Raw genomic sequence first — 12,293 nt, 5'->3', positions numbered from 1 at the left:
CAGCTTTTCAGAGTCTTTTAATTTGGGATGCAGGACTGAGCGAGGAATTCCTGCAAGTGCAGCTTTTCAAAGCATTCCAGATATGACACAGAAGCTACGCACTTGCTGAATTCTCTCAGCAGACCTGTCGGATTGCCACGGTTGCCTCAGAAATAGCAAGATGGCGAAGAGCTACTCTGAGGGGGAAAAGGGCCCTGGCTGTGTTGTACAACACACCGAAGCAGGGCACTTACCAACTTAGTGACAAAAGAGAGTGACTGAATCTAGTTTTTAGCATTTTGTATGCTAAGCCAAACTTCTGATCAATTTGTAGGTCAACATATTGTGCAAACTAAGAAAATGGATTCATTCAGCAGTTTGGTTAAAGCAAGGAATCTCAAACCTTCTGATACTGCGATGCCCTAAAATGACAAATGTGTGCGAACTTCATGAACAAAGCTAAATAGAAAATCAATAACACATAAAACTGCTGTGATTGGGGGGGCGGTTTGGAGAGATGGCTGAACTCACAAGTGCAGATGGAACTCGTGCAAGGCTTGGTCCCCACTTAGCTTGCACAAGCCTGTCGAGGAAGCAAGTTTTGATAGCACTCCTACATTGCCTGATCAGCTGTAACAAAACTTCATGACATCCCCCCCCCCCTTCTAAGTTGTACACAAGCCCCAGGGGTAATCACAACCCCTAGTTTCAGAGCCTTTGGGTTAAAGGCTAAGCCAATTCGTGAAGAAGCAGACAAATATGTACAGGATCTTAACCTTGATGGCTGAACCGATACAGGCATTTATTCTGATGGGAAATATGGATTTCTTGTAAGCCTTGAGAGACATCTACTTCCTGGAGACAGAAATTGGAAAAGGGACTTAAAAAGGTGAAAGAAAGTTTGAGGAGGAAGATTTTATGGAGCAGTGTTAGATTGGTGAGAGTTATTAAAGTATAGTGGTAAAGGCTGGATAGAGATGATCCCCAGCAGAAAAATGCTGCATCCTCTATCATCCTCCGGAGTCTTCACTGAGGGGTGGGAAGAATCCCCAGGGCATTCGTATCCTCCGGAGACTCGGGCTAATTATTGCCTCATTTATAGAGGGAGTGGGTTTCTCTCCATCTCCCTGCCAGATTAATCTGAGGAGCGATTATTAAAACGGCCTGGCCTGGAAATTGGTTTTGCTGATTGGAAAGACAAAGGGGGCAGGGAAGAAGAGAAAATGTGTCTCGGTGATGGAAATGGGTAACTCAATGTCCTGGTCCGGTGTGGGAAGGGAGGGAAATCTGGGTAGGAAACTCGTGCACGAGAAATTTGCCCAAGGTTTATGAACGATACCATGCAGACAATCCTGAAACACGTTTTCTCTACAAAGTGAGTTTGTATATCTCAGAAGCATGGAAGAAAGTTCTTTAAACGTCGCTTGTTTGGCAAAACGGAAGATTATGAGAAAGATCGGGGCCACAGGGCTAGGCCCATCCCAGCTTATTTACTTTAGGGCTGGCTGAAGCGTCAGGCTGCAGCTGGCTAATCTACCTATTCAACCTTATAACATGCAATATCTTGTTTCCAGTCTAGGAAATAAATTCTCATAGGATAAGTGCTGTTTATATGCCCAAAAAGGCTTGCGCAAATATCCCAAAATGCCTTAAACCCCGCACTCCAGAAATGGTGGAGACGTAGTTTTGCTCTTCGGATGCTTATGTTGCTGTATCACCGTGGCCGCAGAGGTGCTTCTGCCTGTCGGTTGAAAACTCTGATTCTTCAGTCAGAGGCTGAAGAAAGCAGCTCTTGTCCTCTTGCCCATGGAAGGCAGGATCTTCCCTCCCTCTAACTTCAGGGATGCCAGCTCAAATCAAGGTGCTGTCATCTCCTGTGGATCTGGGGCAGCAGCTATCACATAAGCGTGAGACAGATGTGCACGTCTCACATCTCAAGCTGGGTTACGAAGCAGAGGCGTTCTGGGGTCCAGGAAGGTCTCCCAGGGGAATGGAGTGCTTTGCTTTACGCCGCAGTCTCTGTGCCTTTCCCGCCCAGGGGTCCTCCAGATGTGCTGGACTTCGACTCCCACAACCCCGTGGTCTGGGTGGCCGTTGGGGACGAGGGCTGGGCAAATGGGAGAGGAATACAGCGTAGCCGTTGGCCGCTGACTGGCAAAGGCTGCCCAGGGAGTCCTTCCTCTGGCCTTTGGTGCCAGGCCTCCCATCTTTTGACACACACACACCCCCCAGATGAGCAGACTGCCCATGGCGACTCATCATGGTTACCCTGTTCAGTGGAAGGAGTTTGCCTCTGGATGCCAGCTGCTGGCGACCAAGCGGGCAAGGCTATCCCTGAATTCAAGCAGCGCCCTTGTGGACTTCCCACCGCCCTCGAGCTGGCCTTCCCAGGAGGGGGGTTGCCAGGGACTCCTTTTGTCCTTAAAAACTTCTCTCCAGAGTTTAGCACCGCAGCTCTTTGCCCCAAGCGCAGAGGCGGCGACTAACCGAGGTGGCTTTCGAAACGGCCGACTCGAGCGGGCTGCGGCTGTCAGCGGCTCCGTCTCCTTGCATGCAGGCAAAACGAGGAGCCTTGAGCATTTCTGGGAGGCGGGCAGCAGCCTGCAGAGGGCCTGCGCTGGGAAAAGGCTCCCCTCCCCTCCCCTCCCCGCAGCGCGGCGCAGCGCAGCGCAGCGCAGCGCGGCGTCCAGGCCGAGGCGGGTCTCCTCCCGCATCTTCGCCTGGGCGAGGCGGGCCAAGCCGAGACAGGGATCCGGGCGTCTGCAGTTCCGGCTCTGGGCAGCAGGGGGCGCAGAGCCGTTGTCCTTGGATTGCGGGGGGGCTGCATATTGGGTTGTTGGTGGTTATGATGATGAAGATGATGATTTTTCAACATGGAGGAAAAATAAAGGACCGGAGGACGAGGTGGCTTGCTTGGGACCGCGGAGCCAGCGCCTGAGGAAGGGCAGCCGTGGTTTCTGCCTCCCTGCGTCCGGCCGCCACCCGTCGTCCCCCTTGCCACAGGGCGAGCTGAGCGATGCTGACCGGGCCGGGCTCTCTTGCTCGGGACCGCGTGGACCCGCCACCCTCGCGCGGAGGCGCGAAGCATTCGCGGGCCCGGCTGATTCGGGGCCGTCCCGAAAGCAGGAGTGTGCGACACTAGAAGCGCAGACGAGGAACCGGTCTGCGATGCCTTTTTGCCACCCCAGCGGTAAAGCAAGGCGGACGATGCGCCCTGGTCCAGGTCCCCTCTCGCGTGAAACATCTGGGCTTAACTCCTCCATCTCACTCGCCAGCTAAAACAAAGCCTGACAAATTAATTCAGTCCATTAAGGCAATCCACCCCACCTTTCCATTTGTGAAAGCAGTGAGCATACAAGCGGTAATTAAAAAGTTATTTTTAAAAAATACACTGTCATTACTGTTGCCAACAAAACACCAATCAGCCCCTCGGCGAGAGAAGGCGACGAGCGGAGCCGCGCGCCCAGCCGAGGGATCAGCGCTCGTTTCTAGGGGGAGAATAACATGGGATAGCGGCTACGCGCAGCGATATCTGCGCCTGGCGCTTAATGGCAGCCCGCGCAAGGAAGCAGGAAGTCGGTACCACCAGCGACAAGGCTCTGCCCCCAACAGCCAGCGGGACTCCGGGGCGCTGACCCCGGGATGGCGAGGGAGCTGACTTTCTGAACGGGCGTTGGGGAGGATGGGAGCGGAGGCCCCTGCTGCATCAGGTTGGGAGGCCGGCCGGAGGGCCGGCTGCCCCCAGGGAGGCGCTTTTGGACCGCTGGGCCTCTGCCGGCCCACTGCGCCGAGAGCTGGCACCTCTGTGCCCGTCTGCGATGGGAAGAGGCCCGGGCTTGGCCAAGGCCCAGGGTGCCTGCGCCTTGGGAGGCCGCGAAGCCAGCCTTCGCGTCGGCAGGCGGTCTCCGACGAGAGCCCCCTCCCCTCCCCTCCCCTCCCTCCCCTCCCGTCCAGAGAAGGGCCAGACAGGCCGCCTCCCGCATGCTGGTGGCGGGAGAGCCTGGACATCGCCTTCGCATCAGGCTCCAGAAGCCTCTCGGCGAATCCGCCGCCCCCTCTCGGCTGCAGCGACCACGTCGGCGGGCTCTTTTCCTCCCGCCGCCCCCCGCCCGCTTTTCCTTTCCTTTCTCAAAGCTCTGGATGGCGCATCTCCATGGAAACAGGTTGGTTCGTGCGGGTGGCTAAAGCCACCGCGACCGGCTCCGTCCTTCCCCAGGAGCCAGCCGCGCCTGCTCCCAGCTCCTGGCCCGTCTGCCGCCCACCGGAGGGGCAGGAGGGTCCCCCTCGGGGCTCGCACAGCCCAGGCTCAGGATGGAAACAGGAACGGGCGCCGTCCGGCTCCTCCAGACAGACCCGGCCCTGCATGGGCATCTGCTGCCTTCCTAGATGGCCCTCACCATCCTACTGCCCCTCAGGCCCGGCCTGAGCAGCGTCTCCCCGCCAGCGGTGCAGCCGTTCCTGGTCAAGTCCTCCCTGCGGCTCCCTGCCCCAGGCTCCGTCTCACTGGGGTGTGGGGTTCACAGAGAGCCCCCTCCTTCAACCAGAGCCTACCCAAAGGGGCTGAGTCTAGAGGGGAAAACTCTGTGCGTGCTCTCCTCTTCTCATGCTGCCCGCTTTGCAAGCTGCCCTCAAGGAGCCAAGGTGGGCCCCCTCCGTTTAGTGAAGGAAGCTGGAGGAGCTGCAGGCTCCGGTTCGGAGCTGGCTGGGCCCTGAGGTGTGGTGCCCTTTGGGGGCCAGCAGGAGTGTCTGCAGGGCGTGGGCCAAAAAGGCGAGATGGCGGCTACGACGGGATGACCAAAGCTCCCCCCATATTGTAGGTGCCCATATGGACTTTTCGGACCACACCCTGTGGACCCCCCTGCGGCCGGGCATCTCGCAAGGTGTTTCAGCCTCAGCAGGTACAACCCTAAGACGCCCACCCCTGCAGAGCTGCCTTCCCTTTCCACTGGGGGTGAGGGGGGAGAAGACCCCTTGGGGAGCCAGCTTTGGCCCCTTAAGGGTCCCACTCTGGAAGTGGATGGGGCCAGAGCCCATCTGGCGAATGGGGCCAGCAGCCAAACCGCTCAAGGCTCTTGAAACTCAAGGAAGCCCTCCAGAACTCCCTCCAGGGACCACAGAAGTGATGGTGTCGGAGTCCGTGTGCCTGGGCACGCTTTGGGTCTTCCTCCCTGGCGTGTGGAAGGTGCCACAGTATTTTCTCTCCCTTCTCTCACTCTCTGCCACAGCCCCAAGGCGTGCAAACTCACCCTTCTCGTTTCCCCCTTCAAGTGGACAACGCGGCCAATGCCTCCAGTTACCGTGACAAGCAGCCTTTCATCCCGCCTCCTTAAGCCCCCCGACTGCCCCCCATCCTGACCTCTGCCCAAGATTTCATCTTGCTCTCCTGGCCACAAATGGGTTCCCCTCCTGATGTTTTGTTAATTTGCTGAGATGGCCTTGCAAAAGTATTTCCAAGCCACATGGGTGGAATCGGGAGAGGAGGAGGTGGCTCTGGGTGAGGACGAAGCGGTGAAACCTCCATGTTCAGCAGCCGCCTACCAGCAGAGCAGGAAGATCCATTTCCTGGGGCTGGGCTGCTCCAGTTGCTGCGCTCTGGAATCATTTTCTGTTCACCAGAGGCAGAAGGAACAGGGGGAGCCTTCGCACGGAGTGCTACGGGTGAAAAGAGGTTGAGATTTAAAAGAAGGGGAGGGAGTCCATCTGGGAGGCCAGGGGTCAACGGTTTGGGGACCAAGCTGCAGCTTATTGTTTGGGTTAAAGCATCTGGAGGATTTGTGCACAATCTGCGTGTTCACAAATTGTTTTTTCAATCCTTTTGCAGCTTCCCAAGGAGATGCTGTTGGATGACAGGAGGCAAAGGCATGGAAATTCTCTCTTCGTTGGGTCTTTTCGGGCTGTCAGTGGTACAAAGAGGACATCGAGTCACTGTGAGCAAAGGCACCCCCTTATTTTAAGTGCTTTAAGCCAGCTTGCTGCCAAGGTTGTTTCTCCGAAGGCAGAGGGGTGACAGTTCTCTTGCAAAGGAGGGCTGCAAAATTCAGAAGCGTTCGGCTTCCTTTCCCTCCGGCCTGCCTAGGGAGAGATGGCGCAGAGCAGATGTTTATGCTGAGGCACAGTGTCCAGAACAGCAAAACTGCTTGGGTTATCTGGGGCTGGGGATTCTTCTTTCTTCAAAGAAATAATACTTGTGCCTATCAGCATCACAGCTATGATATCAGCTTGCACACATATGGACACACACCATTTCTCTGCTGAAAGTTGCCTTCCAAAAGTGGCTGTTTGTTTCCCAAACTCCTGTTGGTTGGGAAGGAAATATGGCCAGCCACATGGAAAAAAAGCAAACTGCGTGGGATGCTGAAAGGATTCCCGCCGAACTGTGCAGGAGTGAAGGGCTTCTCCGTTGGTGAGGTTGACCTGGGGCTTTGAAAAAGCAGCCGGAACGCCCTGCAGTGCTGGTTTTCTCTCCCTGGGAATCACAGGCCCAAGACCCTCCGGGGAAGACGCACAGGGCTGTGTGGAGAGGGCGACAGGCGTGCACGGAGCATGAGATCTGTCAGCAGGGCTCTCAAGCATGTCGGGGCTGTTAAGGAAGACAACGATTTGAGAGGGGAGTTGGCTCTGGGCCCCAGAGACACATTCTGCAACGGAAGCCTGGTGGGAAATTTGTGCAGCCTGGATGGAAATCTGCGCAGGGCAAAGAGAGAGGCATATGGGCAGAAGAAGCTGCGCCAAAGGATGCTTACGGGTGGGTGAGGGCATCCTTGAGGGCAAAGCGCATGGCAGAAACTGCATAAAGAAGTCAAGCTCCAAGTCAAATAAGGACCTGTAAATGCCAGAAAAGCTCACTGCCCCTTCCTATCCCTGGGTCTTTGCCAGAACCCTTCTCTGCTGCCCCCTCTGCCAGAAGCACGGGGCATGGAGAAGAAGGAGCACGAACAGCGCTTTCGCGGTGGTGGCCCCCTCCCGAATTAAAAACGCCTCCCCGAGGGGGGCTCCAGAGCCTAGCCCATATTCCTTTCCCAGGCCATCTGCATCTGAGCACCCGGGGCTTAGTTTTAAATCTCGCTGGCTATTCTACTCTGTGTATTCGAAGGATACGTGTCACAGCGTTATGTTGGCCCGCCTGGGCCTGCTGACTGTGGCTGGTCTTTCCCTGTGGGTGTCCTTGCATGCGGTTGTGTTTTCACCTGCTTAGCAGCCAGCGATGCTTTGTGTATGAGGCCTTGAAGAAATTCCTTGAATAAGCAAGCGGACACGCAGTGCGGACTGGAGGGTAACTGAGGGAACCGCAACTCTTAAGCAGGCGCTCGTTCTTCAGTGGGGGCCAGAGAAGGGAAGGCGCTGTGTTGGCTGCCCTGCTACCTGCCAGCAGCGTTCGCAGCCTTCCGTGTTCCAGCTGAGCGAGGCTGTTCCAGGGATGTCCGCAGGACACGATAAAAAAAATCAGGACGACAGGTGCAGCGGCGCGATCAGAGCTCCACCTGTTTTCGTGCGTGGTGCTTGGATCGCCCTGTCGTTGTGATGGTTTGGCCGCACCTTTCAGGCACCCGTGTCTGTTCCCATTGGCCAGTGAGACAGTGTGCGAGCAGACCTGAAGACAGCGGAAAGATTAGGCCTAGATTTGATAAATAAACGCAGATAAACAGTAGCATGGCTACAATGGGTAGAATGCAGGGGCCGTGCCCCGGCAGACCACCCTGACACGTTTTACTTTAGACCAGACAAATCTTAGGGCTCAAGTCCCCTGTAAGTCTCTGCCTGGCCCCCTGTGATGGCTGCCCGTGCCTTCAGAGTTTAATATAACTGGCCACCCTGTGCGGGCTCGGGTGTCCCCGGGCATCCGCGAGCAGCCTTCCCAAAATGGACGCTTGTACACAGCAGAGGCTGCCTCTTGCAGAATTCCCAGACAGCATCAGGTCGGACATAAAATCTTGCCTGAATCCCTGTTGAATTGCTGGCTGACCGGCCTTGGCCCTGGCGCTGGATGGCAGTCCCTGTCCCTTGTGCCAGTTCAGCCCTGATGATCAGCTGAAGGGCCCAAAGCACAGATAATGGTCCGGGGCTCCGTGTCAGGACAGCTGTGGGGACCAGCTCAGGCTGAGAATATGTCCTATTTCCAAGGCAGGCAGGAAGGGGTTGTTTTTATGCTCTGAAAGCTGAGAAAACATGATTGTTGTTTTCTGGGTCAGGGTCTCTAGAAATAAAGTAAATCCTCTAAATGAGAAAAATCTTCACCTGCCTTGCAACGTGGGAGTCAGCATGACTCAGAGTGCCACGTCCTAGACCTGATTCTTGTTTCTGGAACGAATGGGCCCCGTTGGTGGCAATGGCTGAACCCTCCCCACCTTAGCAGGGAAGGGAGAAGAGTCTCCTCAGGGCTCCACCACCGCACCTGTTCACTCCGAGGACCCTCAGGTGCTACAGTTCCTCTTCTTCTCCATGCACGCTCCCTCGCAGTAGCATGGATGCAGCCAGCCAGGCACTAAACATGCAAATAACTTAGGTGAAACATTAATAGCTCCATCAGGACAGAGTGGGTATTTTCCAAAAAACATCTACTCTGAGGTCTCTGTGAGGGTTGGAAAAATCCTTCACCACCTTCTGAGGGTCCAGCAGCAGAAACTGGACATGGACAAGGGATGTCATACCTGAGCTATCTCCCAGCTAGTTTACTGTAATCCCCTTTATGCAGGGCTGCCCTTGGAGACAGCCTGGACATTTTTGCTCTCCAAGACATGTTGCTTGTCAGCTGACCAAGATCCCATGTGCTAGAGGAAGGAGCCCCTCCACCCCACAAACACAGGTCACAAATGGCGATCACATGACTGCAGGGACGCTGTGACTGTTGTAAATACGAGAACTGGTCGTAAGTACCACTCGTTCAGTGGCGTTGTAAGTTCAAAGGGTCTCTGGAAGAGTGGTCACTAAGTGAGGACCGCTTGTAGTTTCCCTCTGTCTTCTCTTATACCACACAGCATCAAGCAAGGCCATTTTCAGCCCCTTCTTACATTTAGCACCTTCCCAGGCTGAGATTTCCTTACTGTCTCCTTTACCTGTCTGTGGCTTTTGAGCTCCTCCCCGACCCCACCTCCGCCTACCCCAAGCAAGAAATCTGCAATAATAGAAATGCTCCAGGTGGGAAGCCAACGACAAAGGGAGCGTGATAACGCAGTCACACAAACAGCGTGGCTAACGTTCTTGCGTGAGAAATTGGGCACGGGTTAGGGTGCCGTCTGCGGGATGATGTCACCACGCATGGTGTCATTTTGGCACCATCACAATTTGCCAAATTCCGCTGAAAAGTCCTTTAAGTGACTACTGCTGGAACCCATTTGCCAGCTCCAAGCATCCTATTTTTAATTAAGCAGTCATTAAGTGTACTAATAACAACCAAGTATTGATTCATACCATTAATAATAACTAAGGTCACTGAACATTTTTAGCACTTGGGGTGGTATTTTTTAAATTTAGACACTGCCATTCAAAAGAGAGTCTTCCCAGGGTGGTTGACTGCTGGATCTCATTGTACTGAAATCCTGCCTTCCCTGCAGGAGCTGTGGGTGGCACATGGGGTTCCTCCCTCCCCCATTTTTTCCCCGAGAGAGGCTGGGGCGAAAGACAGTGACTGGCCCAAGGCCCCCCAGGAAGCTTCCCTCTGGGAGGGAACTAGAACTGACTCTCCCCAGTCCAAGTCGAATGAGATCCCCTTGGAAGAGAGAGCCCCTGGCACAAGCTGGCACCAGGAGCTGTCCAGAGTAGAGGCTCCAGAGAGCTGCTGTGCAGGATCTACCAGCCCTTCCTCGCGCCCACCTGTGTGGTGGGTTGCAGCAGAGAGCAAGGCTGCCAGGAAGGGCAAGGAGACAAGAGACGGCACAGTCCGGAGGTGCAGCGTGGGAAGCGTAAGAGGATCAGGATAGCCCTCCCTGGAATCTCCCAGGGTGTATCCACTAGTTGCAGGAGTATAGACTGAGTCTGGCAAGACTCTCTCTTTGAGGTGTAATCAGTAAAGGAACTCAACTGGACAGTTTCACTGTTGTTCTTGGGCTGGCCTGACAGTCTGAGTCCCCCAAGGCTTGGGGGTCCTCCCCCTCATCTGCTTACACCCCCAGGAGAAGCCCCAGCAGGTTGCATTCCCTTACCCAGATGCTGCTCCTGAGGAGACCTTGACATCCGAGCTTCCAGGGTCAGGGTCTGCGGCAGACAGGATTATGCTTATGATTCTGCTTTGGGCTAGTAAAGCAAAAAAGCTTCTGGGAAGGGTGGGGCACTACGGACTGTTTCTGGAGCCCTCCACGGCTGGGGACGTCTCCCAGCTGGAGTGGCAGTTGTGTTCCAGAGTCCACCTTGGGGTTGGCCACCAACGCACTGCAGATCTACTGGCAGGGACAAGGCAGTCGTGTGAAATCATCATTACGTTTCATTACATTCCTAGCTGAAGCGAGGCTGGGCCAGCTGTCTAAGCGACGCATGGGAGGCCCCCTTGCCAGGGTGCCCCCCGCCTTCTGCAGTCCCTGTTCCTGACTCCCCTAGAAGTGTGGCCGCGACAGGCCGATGCAAAAGTCAGCAAAGGCCCTCAGTGCTTTGTGTGCCAGAAAAGGTCAGCGGGACTAGTTGCTGTGGCAAGCAGTGATATATGAGCTCGGTTAGGCACAAGCTGACCTTAGCAAAACAGCTCGGTGGGAGGGAGAGGGAGGAAGGGAGAGCCACCAGCTCACCGGCCGCGCCACGGGTGAGGGAGCTGGCAGGCGAGCCCCGTTCCTGTGCCTCAGCAAAGTGGAAATCTTAATAACCCACTTCGTTTGGAGGCCACGGAAGACGCACGGAGGCCTCTCCCATGCAGTCAGGACAACGTTCCATCCTGGCCAAGACTTCAGGGGACGCCGTGGCTGGGGATGATGACAAACTGTTCCGGTTTGCTCAGCCTTCCACCCAGCACTTCTGTGTGAGGTAACCCGGCCCTTTCCATCAGTCTGCCTGGCCCAAGGGTCACTCGGGGCCTCTGATCCCATTAATAGCCATCTGGCCACTTTGCTGGAAAGGAAGGAGGGAGAGACCTTTCTGGCTTCTTCTGCGCTGCAGTTATTTATTTATTTATTTATTTATTTGGAAAAATAAAGTTGGGTGATTAAAAAAGCAACCACATCCCCTCCTGCTGTTATGCTGCTTCTGAAACGGGAGTCTTTCTTGGCAGGACCAGCATATCTGCAGCCTGCTCTGGGGTGGGGTCCAGTCTTTTGAGCTGGTGGTCCTCACGGCCGTCTTGGCTTGGACTGCGCACGCTGCAGCAAAAATCTGCGTGGCGAAAAACGCCCGCCCTATTTATCTGCTGTTAGCGGCCTTCTTCCTGCAAAGAGGAGTGCACAAGATGCTCCGGACCCAGCCTGTGGAACGGCTGCACTCACACAGCAGCCGGACCAGTGCAAGGAGAGGCTCGGTGGCGCATTCCTACAACGAGGCTTTGCCCAGCTGGTTAGTTTATGTTTCAGTGTATTGTGAAACCAGGTTAATTCAGTCACGACTGGGCTTGTTGTAGGGGCCCGACCAGCTTCCCAGGATGTATGAGGGCAGTCACACCTGTTAAATCTCATTTATTTTTGCAGATGAGACGGGGCGCCCCGCCTGGTTGCAGCCCCTGCACTCTGGAGTAGCCTTCCCCCCAGCATCTGGGCGGCTAATCCCACCCTAAGGGTGTTCCAGAAGGCCTTAAAAATCTGGCTGTTCTCCCAGGCCCGGATGGATTTATTTCAGTCATCTATGGGGCCGCCCAACTTGAGCAAAGTGGCTCACGGCGGCCACCAACAAAGAAAAAACGAAAAGAAAACCATGCAGCGTTCAAGTAACCGAAATGTGCGGAACGGCAAACGATGAAAGCCACCAACGGGGAATTCCACTCAAGGGGACCCAAATGCCTGAGGGGCGGGGAGGCTGCCAAGACCCTGTCGGGTGTATTTCTGCAGTTTGTTTTGTCTGGACGTTGGTGGCTTCTTTCGGCTATTTTTCCTTTATTATTTTATCAATGTAAGCTGTCCAGAGTTGTTCTGGAGTCGAGGGGCCCTTAAATCTAACCAGGAAAAGAAAAGAAAGGATCAGCTGCTTGTTTGTGCTCTGAGCGGGAGCCCAGACAGGAGGAAAATGTTTTCTCCTTGGCCTGATTCCAAACTTCTCCCAATTTGCGCAGCACTGATGGAAGGTTGTGGTTGAATCCACATTGCCCGGTCCGGTCCTTTCTTGATGGCCTAGTTTGGGCAGGATTAACAGCCACCAGCTGTGGATCTCAGCCTTGGAAAAGCACGAAAACACGGCAGCGGGAATGA

Source organism: Python bivittatus, unplaced genomic scaffold, assembly GCF_059951505.1.
Source record: "Python bivittatus isolate LINGU-HERP-01145 unplaced genomic scaffold, Pbiv_v1 ctg000310_np1212, whole genome shotgun sequence".
NCBI classification, from domain to species: Eukaryota; Metazoa; Chordata; class Lepidosauria; order Squamata; family Pythonidae; genus Python; species Python bivittatus.
The sequence above is the reverse complement of the archived record's forward strand: the minus strand, read 5'-3'. Positions refer to the sequence as shown.